Genomic DNA, 18,290 nt, shown 5'->3' with positions numbered 1-18,290 from the left:
CAAACAGTTGCAGTTGTCAATTGCAAAGTTGAAGCAATAACATGTCAACTATTCTGATAGCAACATGTCACCTACAATTAGTTGCTTCAACATTTGCTAGAAAAAAAAGGTCTGTTCAGTGGTCTTGTGTTCAATAGAATAGGACTAGGCTGGTCTACAGTTTGCATCACTTGCGGCTTCAAATGAATTTGCATTGCCTATACTAGCAGGATGTGTTAAAATATATATATATATATATATATATATATATATATATATATATATATATATATATATATATATATATATATATATATCAAATAGTTTAACAAATAGTGGAGTGGTTTAGAATCATTACTGCACCATATTATTTCCCATATTTTCCACTTTGAAATGCCAAGTTACATGTTTATTGATCCCCACACCCACCATTATGATGCAATTGACCCATAGAAACGGCATCCAGCCCATGCACTCTCACCCTTAGTCAAACTGGCCTTACACTAGAATTGATCCGCTTCCATGCTTTGTTACAATGCTGGACCAAATCAGTGTAATCACCCACATTTACATTGGGTATATCTAGAGTGGGATACATCTTTGTTATCCCACTTCAATGGAATAACATGAATGGGATAACATAACTGGAATAACACGCTTACCAGGACTAGTTTTGAATGTGTGTTTGTTTACATTCCAATCCAGTGGTGTGCTGCTGAAATTCAGGATGGAGCTGCGCTTCGGTAGTTCAAACAATACTGCCACCGATGCGTGCTTTATAACTTTAAAATGTTTGAGATAATTTCAAATTTAGTTCAGTCAAGAAATTCCATCGACCTATCTGTCTGGGTCTGACTTATCCGAATAGCCTGTAGCCCCTTCATAAACACAGGTAATGATTGAAAACAACAGACGAGACGAGGTCAAAGTTCTACCTAAAAAGACAGCTGCAAAGAGATCATAAACAGGGTTCGAAATGAATCTGCGTCAAAGCATAGTCTGTTGACAATGAAAGTAAAGATCCACCAGGTAAAATAATTCATGAATTGATTTAATTTATAACATTTACACATTTTTGCTTTGAGTTGTTTTGATAGGGGTATTTTTAGTTTTAATAAATCTTGAATTTCTGAATAAAATATTCTCTTTTGTGGATTGCTGTATGATTAGAATGGGCGCTTGAATCTGGAAGTGCAGTGTGAATAAACTAAATAGGCCTGCTTCTTTCTTGACAGTTCAGAAACCAGATGGTGTGATACTAATGAGCATGTCCATGCTTTCCTCCAAGCTTGAGATTTTCTTTTTTTTAATGCAACATCTGTCTCAGGCTAATCCTGTTGCTGTCGACAGCAGATATAGGGCTTGCACACCTGCACTATGTAGTGTACACTTTTGTGCAAACGGGTGTAACGTTCATGCCTCAGGTATTTGTTATCCAAACGGCATGTAATCTGTAATATATAGTATGTAAAAAAAGCTCCATCATCCTGTTGCAAGTTCTAGTTTAAATTAAAAGCTATTAAACACTTAGCTCAACAAAACAGAGATTAAAAGAAAATGATAATGCCAGAAGGATTACAATAATTTTACATTTTAAATGTACCAAAACTAAGGTACATTTTAGGCTTTTATGATTTACACATTCCCCACCACCATTTCCAGCACACTAGTTGCCTTGAAACAAAATCAATGGGACAAGTAGCAGATAGGCCTGTCAGTTTCATGATGCTTTCAAACTTTAGGGCCAGGGTTACTGGTGTTCGAGTCGAGGTGCTGTAAATGACTCAAACACTGGTCGTGTTTACAACAACTTTTGACACTCAGAGCTGTAGAATTTTGATTCCATCCTTCCGACATCGTACTGTAGTTTTCTAGATTTTGGAAATGAGCCTTCCAAGCATGGAATACCTGGAGGGGATAGGGTGGTGGCAGTTTGGTACAAATAACATCGTTCCATGGGTCAAAAACATGTCAAATTCAAGGGACACTGATGCATCAAGGATCTTATCTCCTGTAATCGCATTGCAAGTCTCCTGTTAAGTAATGCTTATCACTAGTGACGAGCGATTAATCTAAAATAGGGTTAATTTCTGATTATTAAAAACAACACAGAAACCGACTTTGAACAATTGATAAACTGCACAATTTCAATCGATTATACTATAAAACTTCACATCTTCTTTATGGTAATAAAAGTTACTTCCGCATCTCAGCCACTTTCAATTCCAGAGGTTCACGTCAGGCAGTCACTGAAGCTGCTGTCACTCTGGGATCTGTAGTCAAGGGAACCTCGAGACCCGCCCTCCTGTAAAGCACCCATAATGCATACAAAACGGCATCATGAACAAAAACATACAGGGAGCGTAGCGTAGCAGAACTCTTCATTATAAATACTTGTCAGAGAAAGAAGGCGAGCGAGTGTTGAAATACTGTAAGTTCATAAATACAAACTATTTGCATTTTCTTTACACATCAATCAATCAATAACCTCATTAATGGCGTTTCTTTCTGCAAGAGAAAACCAAAGTTATTGTATTGTTTTACTGGGACGTTCACTTGTATGTATCTGTTATTGTTGACTTGGTTTCTCATTTTAGTTTAGTCAGTGGCAGGTTAAGAATTTTATTTTTATTTTTTTAAATAATAAACAAAAATGTTTCAAATTACTATTTCTTGTATTATGTTTCATTTATTAAATGAAATGTAATACAAGAAAGAATAGCAACCTGAAACAATATATTACAAAAACAACACTTTAGTAGTGACTTCAATATAATGCATACTGTATGTTTTGTAGGTTTTAAAGTGCTGTTGAAAAAAGTTATTGAAGTTTTACTGTAGTTTTTAATTAGAAATAAAAAAAGAAATCAGGAGCCTTTGTGACTTTTCCCCCCTAAGAATGATATTAGAATAATCGATAATCGTAATCGGGATTATTTTCAAATATCGAACAGATAATCGAATCGCCTTGTAAAAGTGATGATCGCTCATCACTTATCACACAACTTCAGAACAAATAACACAGAGCCAATGAAACTGGGTATCAACAAAAAAAGGCAACCTGGGAAAGGACACAGAGCTACACCATTCCTTCCCACGACTGCCAAAAGTACATTATTAGAGATTTCACTTCTCTGAATAAACATAAATTACAAATACAGTATAGACAAGATATACACACCTCCAGATTGATTCTGATAAAACCACTGACATGTCAGAAGCATAATAAAAAAAAGGCAGGGCCAGGTGGATTTTTTTCAGGAACAATAAAGCTACAATCATAGCATGCAACCTCTATTTCTGTTGTAGCCAAAGTGTGAATAATTCTAACCGAGCTGCTTTTGATTGTAACGGTTTACACAGCCTGCTACATAAAATGAGAAATAAACCATGCTGATTACTTGTTTTGCAATATCCTCATTGAATGCCTTTATATTTCAACTAAACTCCATGTTTAATGTTCCCAATGATTGATAAACATACACATTTTCTTTTTACTAAAATCTGTCTAGCCTAGTACCAAAATTATGTGATATTTCCATTTAAAAGCACCAACACAAAAAAATAATACCTTTCTGCATGCTGGACCATCTTAATCTACCAGTACAATAGGGTTATCTGTATCTGTTCAACCTCTTATTTTTTCATTCATGTTGCTTGAAAGTAAAAAAAAAAGTGGTTTTAATTAAGTGCAGAGAAGGTCATTTCATTATCAGGCAATTAAAACAGGATTTATTTGATTGAAAAGCAATTATGCTCCCAACTTAAAAGAAAGCAACAATTAAAAAAATTAAAACAACAAACTTGACGGTATTGTGATTATCCCTAAAAGGCAGGCTTTGCTGTTGTCAACGCAGTGAAGGGTTGAATCTGGTCGTAATCAGAAAGGTCATATGTAATTTCCATTAAAAGAAACATCCTATATTTGAAATACATTGATAAGGGCTTTTATAATATACATTTGCAGAACACTTGGATTCATCCATATTCTGTTAGAAACTGAATGGTGCCCAGTAATCAGCACTATTCATTTGATTGAACAGTTTTAGAATATTTAAAGCCTTTGCAGTGAATGCACTTTCAATTATTAGATCTTCAAAGCTTCAGGGCTAATATGTCACTTGCAATAGGTTTGACAGGGTAGTGTGTGCCTTTTTCTATCCTATAAAAAGTTATTTGCATTTTTATCAAATCAATCCAGTTAACTACATGTTAGGCAATGGCTCCGTCTTTTCTTTCTACCCATGGTATAACGACTGAGAAGAAAAATAATGTAATCTCTATTTGGATTTGCATTTTGATAGGATAATTAAAGCATATCTTTATTTTTTTACCATATTTTATAACAACATACATTCCCTGCCACTGCAATAAAAATAAAATTAGACATATCATAAAAAAGTAGATCACTATGACCTCCATCCACTGTAAGTACTGTACATGTAAATTCAACTAACGTATGTGGTGACAGAAGGACACGTTCCTCCACATATCCCAGGATTCTGAATAAAATTAGTAATTGTTTTATATTAAATCAAGGATTGTTTTACCTGGCGGATCTTTACTTTCGTTGTTAGACTACGCTTCGACATGGATTTTTGATCCGTCTATGGCCTCTTCGCAACTGTCTATTTAGATAGAAGCTTGAGCTCAGTCTGTCAATTTGCAGCCTCTCTGTTGTTTCCTGCAGTTACCGGTGTTAATGAAAGAGCTACAGGCTGCTCAGATAAGTCAGAGGCAGACAGATCGGTAGCTGGCATTTCTTGCCTAAACTCGTTCAGAAGGAAATTGGACAATAGAAATTTTAGAGATTTTAAAATTGTTACACGTATCGGTGGCAGTATTGTTTGAACTAGCGAAGCTCCGTCCTGAATTTCAGCAATACAGCTATGGCCAAAGTTTTGCATCACCCTATAGAATCAACTAATTTCACTTCATAAAGTTGAATGAAACCTGCTGAATAATGTTATGTTAACATATCAACTTACATACTGCTTTGTAGTTTTCAATAAGCAAAAATTGAAAATGTGACATTTCGAAATCTAACATGAAATACTGTACTACTACTATGGTTTCCGGTGGACTTTTGCGATATTATTTTGTAGTTTACTTGATTTCATGATGTTAAATAAAATATCTAAATTATGTTCATACAGTTTTTTTGTGTCTCTAATCCCAAAATTCTAGGTGATGCAAAACCTTTGGCCACGGCTGTACACCGCTGGATTGGAATGTAAGCAAAGACCCATTCGAAACTAGTCCCGGTAAGCATGTTATCCCACTTATGTTATTCCACTCATGTTATCCCACTGAAGTGGAATAACAAAAATGTATCTCATGCTAGCTATACAAACGCTTGTTGTATAAACTGTTATTCCCACCAGGGGATGAGAACACATAAATACACTCCCATCATTTGAGTATACTAACGCTATTATGCATGTGGTTAACCTAAAACCAGAAGAAGGTTGAAGGCTATGAAAACTGTCATTACAAAGTTGCCGATATAATGTCTGTAGTTTCTGAGTGTCTGGGAAGTCATGTCAGCAACTCTGTCCCTATCAAGGGACAGGAAATGCATTTTTGAAGAGATTAATAGGAAACATGTTATAGTCCATTGTTTTTTGAAGGGATTTGGTCATTGTCATTCCAATAGCTATTCATTGTGTTTCTATCAATGCTAATTGCTCTCATGTTACTGTCATAGACTGCAGGGCAAAATGTGGTTCTGTCACTGCTGAAATGCTCATTGTCACTCACTACTGACTCAGTAAACAGAAGGGCTGATTTACATGAGAGTAGTCATTATTCAGTGAGCTCTTGAGAGCTCTATATTATGCTTTGATGGGTACGTGCTTTGATGGCTTAAAAAGACCCTATTAAAATAGAAACAGTTCAAAATATCAAGCAACTGCTTGTTTCTCCTTGCATTCCCTAAACACATAATAATTAAATATTTAAAAACTTAAAAGCTCAAGTGCCAGTTTAGAACTGCAATCTTAAATGAAATAATAAAATGAATACATTTAAATCTGCCGATAAAATACATAACCAGTGACACACACGCACACTGCCTGAAAAGTTAAGAATATTTTCAAGTGTTTATCAGATTTCAGCCAAATGCAACCTGAAACGTCTTTAAGAGTCTGTGATTGTATGATAAAAGTGTGGTGAACATTTGTACAAAATCAAGTTACCATGTTCACATTGTAGAGTGTGACAGGCAGGCAGACAGACAGGCAGACAGGCAGGCAGGCAGGCAGGCAGACAGGCAGTCAGACAGACAGGCAGACAGTCAGACAGACAGGCAGACAGGCAGTCAGACAAGCAGACAAGCAGACAGGCAGGCAGGCAGTGCATAACGGTTCCCATTTCTTGAATGACGACCAAAAAAAAAAAAAGAGAGGCTACTGTTCTTACTTGTCTAAACACTTGAGCATAAAACTATTGTCTAGCTGTTTAGTGACAAGTTACTTATTTGTCATCGTGAACCAAGCACTCCTATAACTGACAAACGCGTTGGGGACTTACTGGTAATAAATCAGCTGCTTTTCAATTCAAGCACATGGACCAGAATTGAATTCACATATTTAGTGAACACTAAACAATCCTGTTAAAAAATAACACCCTTGCTCTTCTTTTGGAGGAAGTATATTAAAAAAAAAACGATATCTTTCTCAACAGAAAGAGGTAAATAAATTGAAGCGGCAGATGTTTTCTGCGCCCATGTGACCTTTTTGTGTGGAAAGAAGTGATGAGAAGTGATGCATGCAGGGAATGATGTGTTCCATATTAGTGAGCACCAGCTGAATTCTTTTGGCTGCTAAACGCCTAAGAACAATTCAAATCACACTGAGAGCTAGAATTTGACAGCCTTATATTAAGTTTTTTTTTTTTTTTTTCCCTAGCACTGTTATTGAGGAATCCTTCAGGGAATGAACCGAAGAAAAGCCAAAGAAAGTCTAAGCAGAAGATTCTTTTTTTTTTTTTTTAACCCAAGATGCTATTAAACCTTCACCAGGCTCTCTCAGACAAAATTAACATCTCTTTCTTTTCAACTGGATAATATCATTATCGTAAGATCTCTCAGAATACATTTCGCATAGATTTGCAAAAATATATATTCCTGGATTCCCATGAGACTGTGTACAGCTGTACTTGTGACTGTAATTCATGTGACAGACAGGAGAGATTCAGTGTGCAACAAAGTAAGCAGATTTGAATTTTTTGAGTTTCTCCAATGGTGACTCTCAGGACCCGTTGTCATGCAGGTCGGGTACACGATTTCACACTGCGTTTGATAAAGCAGGGTTGACCTGGGTGACAGACGCAAGTACACAATACGTGTATCAATGCCCTGGAAGCAGCTTGTTACTGACACTTTCACATTGATTAGAGCAAATGTTTCTACATCCCTTGCTGCAGTCTGGCTCATGCGGTGTCTCAATCAACAAAATATGGCTAAAAAGAATAAACAGAAACGTTCCTTGCAGAAGTGAAACCTTCACGCAGGCATGGCTGTTTGTTATTGCGTCGACTGCGCGGGATTGTGACCCGGGTAGCCAGGACCTGGGTCCGGACCCGCATAAAACTGCCAGTGTGAAAGGGGCTTAACAGATTAATGACTTATATGTTTAATTAGTCACTAAAGGTGAGTAAATCTTAAACTCACATAAACAAAAACAAATGAAGAATTTAAATATTGTCTGCACATTAAAAGGCTGTAATGTTATAAAGCTTATATGGCATATATGATGAAAAAAAAAAAAAGATTAGCAACCTTCTGTGTAAATGTAAACATGAGATACATTTTTATTTAAAAAATTCACTTGATTTGTTATTTATCATCATATTTATAGTTTATTCCTGTATTTATTTAAAAAATCAATGCCTTAATGTTAGTGTCATGCGCGGTTATCAATATTGGGCCCACAGTGTTCAATTATAGGGATTAAGCACATTATAAACTACCTCTGTGAAGGCCAGTACTTAAGTACTCAGATTTGAAGGCAAAAAAGACTAATACATTTGTGGGGTTTTTTTTGTTTTTTTTTACTTCAGATTTTGGTCTGACTGTTAATTTGAAATAACCTTGTTATGATCATAAAACAAAATAAATATTAGTATTTCTGAATAGATAAATGCACCCCATCTCACAACAGCTGAGATACCCACAAAATGTTATCATTTTTCGAAATCTGACAATTAGGGTTGAGACATTTCGTTTCACATGGTTTTGATGGCAAACCTGTGCTTGACTGTGCTTTATTGAGCTTTATACTTTTTTACATTACGTGGCTCTATTTGGACATGTGTAGGGAGCAATGATTGTCTCTCTTCAATACTCCAGTGTGGGATGAGCAATATTACCTGTCAAATAAGAACATCCCAGCCGATAAGGTCACTAACAAGCAAATCACTGAAAGACGATTCATCTCATTGATGGCACAAGGGAAAATGTTCGCTATAAGGTGGCAATGTATGTTTTTGGATCATTTAATGACACTAGAGAGCGTGACAGACAGGGCTATATTGTTCTGTGGAAACGCTCAATTAGGTATTGAAGTACTTTGTGAATGTCTATTCACAATGTGCTTCAAGGCTGCCTGAGGGAATGCATTCAGAACTGGGTAGTTGTCACAATTCTTCAAGTGTCACAATAAACAACACTGGAGACAAACCTGTTGCATATGCGTAGGCAGCCAGACAACAAGAACATGGCTACTATTTGTAACTCTCTCCTTTTATCAGTGGCTGGAAAGAGAAATGAGTGGCTTTCAGTTTCCAGAAATGTAAATAATTCAAGGCCATCTAGATGAACTTATTTGTACACTTACTAGTATAAGCACATATTTTTACTATAAGTTAACTGCTCTCAGTTGAACTCGCTCTTAAATGTAATTACTTACTATATTCTTTATTTTGCTCTTATTTGAATTTGATCTTATTTGCTAATGATTTTATTGTACTTTATAACTGCTCTTATCTGTAATGTGATATTTTATAATGTGATATTTTGTACTGTGATATTCAATCAATTGTAAGACACCCTGGATAATGACGTCTGCTAAGAAATACATAATAATAATAATAATAATAATAATAATAATAATAATAATAATAATAATAATAATACCCAACTTCTCTTAAAGGTTACCAAAACAAGCAAACAATGCTTTACAAAGTCACCAACTATCGCCGTTTTTGGACAAATATTATGTTATTTAAGAAGGTTTAGATGCTCCCACGCAATATTCATAAATATTGAGCCTCTTCAGCCTGAACTACCCAGTGACAACAAATTCTACCAGAGGCTGCCGCTTACTCCCATTGAAACCGGTGGTGTTATTTAACCGTTTTTGAAGAGATGAATAAAAAGTATGTTAGCCCTGTTAGCCCTTGTTCTGACTAATGAGCCTCTATATGTCACTGCCTCTCTGGTTGGGTTTCTTCCTGAAGCCGGTTAGGGGCACAAAGTATAAAGCATATCACAGCATTGAAAAAGAGATGTAAAGGCAGTATATGCACGAATAGCAAGGCAAACTGCAATATTACCGCAAATCTATACTTACACTGGCGTGTTTGTTTCTGGTATTTTTTTATTGTATTTACCATTAAAGACAGTGCATAGTAACAAGACATGTTCAAATGCATTTACTGTAATCTGATCTGTGATAAAATATTTAATAAAATAACTGAGAAAACAGTAAATACATTATAGTGAAATCAGATGTTGAATGGTTGCTGAAGAGATGCATTGGGTGAAGGCTGTGATAACAACGATTGCTTTCTTTTCAGTTTATTGGAATGCGATTAGCATCAAAAATTTCACAATATCAAGTCAAGGTCGATAGGTAAGGTTTTGTTTTTAATATGAAAAATAAACATGTCAGCATAGGCTAAAAAAACAATTGGCAATTCCAATTTAAAAAAAATAAAATAAATAAATAAATAAATAAATAAATAATCTTTGCTACAGCTAATTGGCCTAAAATTAGCCGTTCAACGTGTAGTTCTAGTTCATTTTCAATATGCCGATATGAAAAGTGTGATACAGTAGTAATTGATGACACATTTGCATAAGTCCTTGAATTTCATAAAACCATTTGGGGATCCTATTCAAAATGTTTAAAAGGAGTCACTCAAATAACTGGCACAGCAAGAGCTTGTTACCGTTAGATTTGTACAGTCAGGAACAAGATAATGACATGGATTGCACTGATTGACACATTAGATTCTTTTTTTTTTATTTCTTTACTATGAGCTCAAGTACCGCTCTGCTGGGAAAGTATCCGGTGGGGAAGGATAGACTGTCATATTCTAAAAATGGTATAAACATTTTCATCACCTTCGAATACCCATCCTCACAAAATGGTTCAATGAGGTAATAGAAACCCAAATATATACTGTATGTGGAGATGTAGAAGCCTTAATCCTCAGCAATATAGGTTATTTATGTAGGTCAGTATCACCAATTGCAATAGATAGACACATAAAATAACATTATGAAAAAAAATAATAATTACAGGACTATTACCCTACCTTCCGTTCTTTTGGGAATGCAACATATTAATAGAATGCCCCAAAGCAACGTGGTGCAGACTTTCAACTGTATGTTGGCCCTTTTTTTAACTCCAAAGATATATTTACATGTGTGCAGCATTCTGGAAGCTAATTAGAATCTGGGGACTGCCATTTGAATTAAGTCAATTTCAGAACCTATTAGTCTTAATAACTTCTTCTGGCTGGTACATTACTCATTCGATTTAATAGAGGACATTACTAAACCAAGTTAGCTGGACTTACTGTCTGCCTCTGAGGACTCAATACATTTAGCGTATTTCATTTATTTGAGAGAAAGAAAGAAAGACATTTCTCATTTAAATATGTGATTTTGGGCAACAGACTATACCGGTTGAATTGGCTGCTGTTTTTATTTATTTATTTTTTAATATATTATTGGACGAATGTATTAAATGGCTGCCAATTCAACCAATCCAAAGTAAGAAATACCACAGACTGGCCTACCTCTGTGAAGCCACTGTTTCCATGTAAAATCTCAAGTTTTAAAGATCTAAAAATATTGTCCTCATCAGTCTGAACCAATTACCATCAATAACCAAATGACCGTTCTAAGATTCATTACAATTGGATAAAGCATTGTTCAAGATATGGGCAATGCAGAGGCAGATGAATAATTACAGATCACACAGATCTTGAAATGAATACGATTCTATTTAAGAGTACATATTTATTCATATGAAATGGTCTACGCTTGTAAATTATTATCTCAAAATCTTGAGCCAGCAGAATTGAAGGAGTCAGCTGATAAGCAAAAAACAGAATTGCCTGCGACACTACCTGCAGGCTTCATCCAAGTGAGTAAGGACCACTGGTGATTGTATTTCTTGCTTCATATATCATGTTTAAATAGTTGGAGTCCTGATCTTCATTTACTTATTGTCTTCACCTTGACTGTTTTCCTCTCGTACATTCTCTGTGGTTAGATATGTGTGAGCTGCTGGCAAGTTGGTAAACAGGGAAGCTGCAGATACATTTCATTTTTTTAGCACTGCATCATCACCACAGTTGGTGTGGGAGCGGTCTATTTCATATTAACTTAGAAAATGAAAGACACTGCTGCTCCCAGGACTGCTGTGTATTTTTGACTCTGTAGGTAGTCCATAAATCACCTGACCAAAAGTCTGTAGGTCCCAAACTTTCAGGCTTCAGGGTCACATTTGAATTCTAAACTTTTTCTCTTTCTTTCTTTCTTTCTTTCTTTCTTTCTTTCTCTTCTGAAGCTGCATGTATAAAGCATACAGCAGAAGAAAGAGATTAGAGGAAGGCCAGTTAGAAATGTAACGTACAGTGTATTATTGTACACTTTCAATTTCAAATACATTCTATCACTTTGTAAACTCTCCTATTTCCCACGTATTAGAGCCTGTCTGAGAACACAGAAGTAATATATATATATATATATATATATATATATATTTGAAAAATTTAGTAGTCGACAATTACTGTGTATTTTCTCCCAATTTAGAATATCCAGTTACTTTTAGGGTCAGCTCACCGCCACCTCCTCCACGTTGACTCGGCAGAGGTGAAGACACACCTCCAAAGCGTGTGCCATCAGCCGACCGCTTCTTTTCATACTGCAGACTCACCATGCAGCCACTTCAGAGCCACAGCATTGGAGGACAACGCAGCTCTGGGCAGGTTATAGGGAAGCCTGTAGGCACCCGGCCATACTACAGGGGTCACTGGTTCGCGGTGAGCCGAGGACACCCTGGCTGACCTAACCCCCCCCCCCCCCCCCCGGGCAGTGCCCTGGGAGCTCCCGTACATGGTCAGCAATGGAATAGCCTGGACCCAAACCGGCGACATCCGGGCTATAGGAAATAGGGCATCCTGCACTCCACACGGAGCGCCTTTACTGGATGCGCCACTCGGGAGCCCTCCACAGAAGTAATATTGAGCTATATACAATTTATATTGAAAAATTGTATTTTAGTTAATTGAATACTATATACATGACTTTGAAGTTGTTTGAAATAATACACAACAAAAAAGAGTCACAAATTGAGTTACAACATATTTTGGAAGTGGTTTGGTATTTTAAATATCAATCAAGTCCATAGCTTTTGTGAAAGTATATAAGGTTGATGGAATGCCCCCCCCCCCCCCCCCATGTTAAAATGAAGATTGAGCAATCATCTTATCTTCCTAACAACCATAAATAATCCTAATGTACCTTAATGTTACTTAGCAGGTTAAAGACTACAGGGCTATCCGTTACTTCATCAATACATTTATTATTAATCAGATAAAAGGCTCTGAAAAAAATAAAAAAAACTTTGGTGTCAGAGTTGCATTTCTGTTAAGCAACTGGATAAAAGGCTTTTAATCTGTTACTTTTGCAGAATTTTGCCAAGTTAGTTGCTATAGTAACAGCCTTGCTGTTGTTTCCCAGACGGTATTGTCCCCATGTCTAGCAAGAAGCAGTCAGTCAGTCCTTATTTCTTTCATTCCATTCTGGTGAGATTTCACTGTTATTTAACTGCCGCGGCAACCAAAACACATTACAGGTGTCACTCATTAAAAAAGCGTAACCTAAATGCACAGCAAGTAAAATGTAATTCAGCACAGAGAATCCGCAGTGAATGAATGATTGCAATTGCAGATGATTTAATGACTGTGATGGGTGCTCAGGGCCCAATTACTGTGATGGGCACTCAGGATCCGAGTGAAAGATAAATTTGGCCGGAGGCCTCGTCCGTGGGTGACCGACGGCTACCTGCACGAGGCCGGCTGGAAAAACATGAACAGTTACATGCGTCCCAGAGCCACAGATAGGAAGGGGCTATGAGCCACCTCCCCCCAAAAAGACAAGGCCGCCAAACCATAAATGGAAAATAATAATAAATTATTAACGCACCCCACAGTGGCGCACTGTCACCTACCCCCCAAATATTGAAACATTTATGAAACTGAGCAGCTGAGACACGACCCGTCCCTCCAGGCTCTAAGCGGTCGACTCCCGTTTCAGCTTCCCAGTGCTTGACTGAGCGGCCAAAAAAAAGAAGTGACATGGAAGAATAACACACAGAGCTTTTATGCACTTGCTGATGACATGTTGGTTAGGGCCGGATTCTCCTTGCAGAAAAGCAACCAAGTTTACAATTCCAAAATAGATTCCTATGCACAGTTTCAGTGAAACTGGACAATTGGCATCCAAGATGAAGCTTTCATTAGCTCAGCAAATCAGGTATCAGTACCATCAAAAAGAATATTAGGCCACCATATATCTTAGCAGTATGCTGAATATCTTGCAGCGTTTCAAAGATCTACAAATAGTGTCTTCATCAGCCTGAACCAATTACCATCAGTAACAAAATGACCACTCTAAGATTTATTTCAATTGGATATTGTTCAAGATATGTGCAAAGCAGGCAGATGAATAATTACACATGTGTCTTCCACTGAATAATGGATATTAACTCCCCATGGCCGATGGCAAAGATGACACAGATACTGTATGTTTCACTCTAACAGGTGTTAACCCTATAATGAAGGTCACCATCCATTATAATCCAGACTACTTGTTTCACCTGTCTGGATATTGAGCTGACTATCTTCTATCAGTCTCTATTTTGATTTATAATCTATTTATCATAATCCATCTTTATTTAAATACTGTTTTAAGGTAAGTGTGAGCTCCATGTTCTAAGCGGGAATACTTAGATAAAGAATAATACAGTCAGCAGTCCATGGCTTGTATCATTTTGGAATTATTCTTTTATAAAAGTTCCCAACACCAAGGTAATCACTTCATTACACCCAGAAACTCGACAGAAGATGACCGGGATATACCGACCCCCTGGATCACAGAGGCTAGCCGATCTTACCTGTCGACTGGCCAGTAGAGGCCGCTGTATAGCATGGAGAGGAGAAAAAGCAGCAACATTGTTGCAAAGCCAGGACGTGAACCTCACCAAGCAGTTGTGCCTTTACCAATACAAATGTACCCATGCTTACACTATGGATTTGCTGTTCTTTTACATGATAAACCGCTTTTACTAAAGTGTACCACTGTAAACATTTGAAGGTATTACAGCAGGCCTTGTAATGGGGAGGATTCAGGACATTTCATTTAAGCTCTCACAGTATCACAAAAATAGGTCTGATTTAATCTAGAGCGGCTGCAAATTACAAAAAACAAACAAAAAAAACACAAACAAAACAAGAATGGTGTATTTGCTATGTATCACTACCAGGCCCAAATGTGAAAATCTTCTTATCTAGTGAGCCACCATCACACTACGTTGTTCCATATCTACATCTACAGTAGTATTCAATCTAGAGACCTATAATAACCTATAATGCTCTGGATAGGGGTCTAACATTCTCTAGTTATTTATTACTTATGATCTATTGCAACCTATATACTGATGTATTGCAACCTTTTAATCTTAGAAAATGCCAGCCTTTTCAGTGATTAATCTAAGGCAACCATATTAATTATCCATAAAAGGAAATTGCCTTTGCTTTGATAGATTCATCTTCCCTTTAATGTTGGTAATTATGGTCATAAGTTCCCAGTGACACCTGCTACCCCTTCGTCATGCAAGCTTAATTCAGCCACCACCATTCAGGTGTGTCTATACTGAAAGAAATCAAAGACAATTCATCACATGGGTGTGTAGAGAAGAATCTAATCTAATTAGGAAGCATTCAGAGTATATGTCAGGCTCTTCATTTTAACAAAATGGTTCACAGTCCAATGGCCAAACATTTTGCATCACCTAGAATTTTAGGATTGAGACATATATATATATATAATTTAGATCTTATATTTACCATCATGTAATCAAATAAATTACAAAATGATATCGCAAAAGTCTACTGGGAGCCATAATAGCAGTACAGTATTTCATGTTAGATTTCAAAATGTCACATTTTTCAGTTTTTGTCAGTTTTTCAATAAGTATATGGAAACCTACAAAGTGGTAAGTAATTCAATATGTTAACGTAACATTGTTCAGCAGGTTTCATTTGACTTTATGAAGTGAAATGTGTTAATTCTACAGGAGGATGCAATACTTTGTCCACAGCTGTAGGATGGTATCAGAACAGGAAAGAAGATGCAAATAGTTTTCTTGTGAAAATGATCAATGTCAATAAAAGTTAATAAAATGCAGTATTTCCATGGCTTTACTGAACTATTCTACCCAACTTTTACTGTACGTTTTCCAAAGTCAACAACATATTGTTTCATATTCCAGATTAATTCAATTGTTCAGTAGCTCTGTGGCTTCACCCAGTAATAACCGTAATGTTTTGACTCCCAAAGGAAGAAATCTGGTGGCATCAACTAACATGAACAGTATGGTCACTCAATAGGTGCGGAATGGCTAACTCATCGCTACAGTTTTCTGAGCAAAATAATGTATTATTTATGCTTATATTTTTAGTCGTATACGTGCTGGGAAATGTGCTGTGGAGAAACAATGGCGTGCATGTTTTTTACAAGAAAACAAAAAGATTTTTGGCAGATTTTGGGAACTACTTCATTGGTTAACATCCCCACAAAGGGAGGGGAAGACTGAGCCTCGTTGACCCAAAACTGCCTTTAATATGATTGTGAACAAACTGGGAAGCCTAGTGAAGTAAGGGTGAAAGAAGGTTGAAGCTACAGGCTTGGAAGAATGTACTAATTATTCTCCAATGAATTATATTTTACTATAAACTTGAATTGTGGGACACTGCACCTTTAAAAGGTTTCCAGTTTTACCCATTTCTATCTTATTCTCTTGAAGCCCTCTGCAAGCTGGTTCTACAGCCATTACTGTGTAGCAAATGCATGCAGCTCTGCCAACACAATAATAATCAATTACAAAAAAAATAAAAAATCACAGTACCCATTTGTCAATATTGGCAAACTCCTTTTTGAAACTTCTTTTTAGACTTGATTAATAGAGCAACCTCAAGCACTTCTTCCAAATTGGAAGTTTTATGACTATTCTTTATGACTGCAGTGAAATATATATTACAGCAGCATAAAACTTTCTTGTGCCTCAGAGTTCACATTAAATATTCATAAATAAAACATACATATACAGTGTAACAACTGATTAAAAGCACAGCGTGTTCTGATTAATTAATGCACCGGTCAATGCCAGGTAAATAACTGGTGGTATTGGAACTAAATACTTTCTTTCTGCAAAGAATGCTGTGATATTTGAAAATCTCCATGCAGATGTGATACAAAAAAAAAAAAAAAAAAAAAAAACAAAGATCATTACTTGCAAACACACTATTCTGGGCATGAGTTTATCATCTTTTATTCAGGAGCTTTTTAGCATTGCAACTAAACACATTGGCCATTTTGGCACATATCCTTGACTTAGGGAATGTCTTCAAATTCACATACTCTCTTTAGCAGAAGCTCTGTATAAATTACTAATATTTTCAGCATGTTGTGCGCATAACATCACACATGTAACCTCAGATTATGAAATATTCTATGAGTTTGACACTTCCACAGGGATGGAAATAAGACATTTTGCGTTGCAGTTTTACAAATTTCAGGTTTTAATACTAGCTTGATTATTCACAGTGTACAGGCAACAAGCTCATATGTGTCTTACTAAACTCACAGTAAAACCATGAATGGCTCAAACTGCTATGCAATGGGAGTCTTATTTCCATTCTTGCTTCTATACATTTTCCTTATATCATCTGTTCATGTAAATCTGAGTACCCCTTAAGCAGCACAAAACAAAACACTGTTAGGCACAGTACCATCCCTCATAAAAGTTTAGTAAATCTTCACAGTCATTTTGCTGTTTACCATGCTTCTCCTTATATCCTTTTGGCTAGCCATACTGTTTCTCTGTCGGAAAGATCTGATTATGTAACATTCGTTGGGATTTTGTAAGGATTTCACTGCTTAAAGCAAAGAAAGCCCACGTAACACAGAGAATGTCAATGGTAATTCACACAGAAAATTGGGACGGGACAGGACGGTGGGCTATATAGGAACAACATTCATTGCTTTGGTCTTTTTTGAAAAGTAGAATATAATGCAGTAAAACAAAGTGAATGAAGAGTGATTTGAATTGACATCACTGAAGATATAAGCATCAACACTTTCTACACTATAGCTATCAAGTCTTCAATTCATGTTCAATGAATTGCATACATGATAGCTATAGGGATCTGTGGCAATGTGCCCCCGCCCCTGTGTGCATTTGTGTGTTAAGTGTTGTATGTTGTGTGTGTTAATGTTGGTGTATAGAGATTGGTACACGGGATATAAACGGGTCTGTGTTTCACGTGTATTTAAAAATGTAGATTTGTATTTAGGCACGAGGAGGGCACAAATCACTTCACGTGCTGGTTAAAGGTAGTATGTGAGCACGGGGTTGCACAGAATTAATTCACGTGCTGGGATTCAAGTGAATAATTAATTAGTAATTGAATCCCAGCACAACAGTATATATAGATGCACGTTTCTTTCACTCGGGGTTGGGTGTTCGGTGAGTGGAGAACAGGAGAGAGAGAAGGAGAAAATAAAGCAAAGTAATTAGAAGTGTTTTCACTCACCGTGTTTGTTCGTCTGTCTGTTTAAGTGTAGTACATTTTGTTTGTCTTTTTATTTTGGCGTATAGTGCCGTGTCCCGTGTTTTGTGTTAAAACCTTTTATTTTCTGTGCTGTTTATAAAATGCTGAGCGAAACCATTCGCTCAGCTCCACCAAACCACACCTCTCTGTCTGTTTATTTCCTGCTTCTGGTCTGACGC

The 18,290-nt window shown here is 36.5% G+C and overlaps 1 protein-coding gene and 1 long non-coding RNA gene across 2 annotated transcripts in view; one reads left to right on the top strand and one right to left on the bottom strand.

Moving 5' to 3' along the window:
• Positions 1 to 18,290, bottom strand: part of LOC117408477 (calcium/calmodulin-dependent protein kinase type IV) — a 100,798-nt gene that overhangs the window by 13,399 nt on the left and 69,109 nt on the right. The gene's annotated exons all lie outside the window — the stretch shown is intronic.
• LOC131735172 (uncharacterized) lies at positions 2,298 to 9,103 on the top strand. The gene is made up of 3 exons (XR_009327355.1): positions 2,298 to 2,410; positions 5,167 to 5,243; positions 6,888 to 9,103. It is a non-coding gene; the product is annotated as an uncharacterized LOC131735172 (long non-coding RNA).

This window comes from Acipenser ruthenus, chromosome 1, assembly GCF_902713425.1.
Source record: "Acipenser ruthenus chromosome 1, fAciRut3.2 maternal haplotype, whole genome shotgun sequence".
Lineage (NCBI taxonomy): Eukaryota > Metazoa > Chordata > Actinopteri > Acipenseriformes > Acipenseridae > Acipenser > Acipenser ruthenus.
This window is presented reverse-complemented; position numbering and strand designations above follow the sequence as displayed.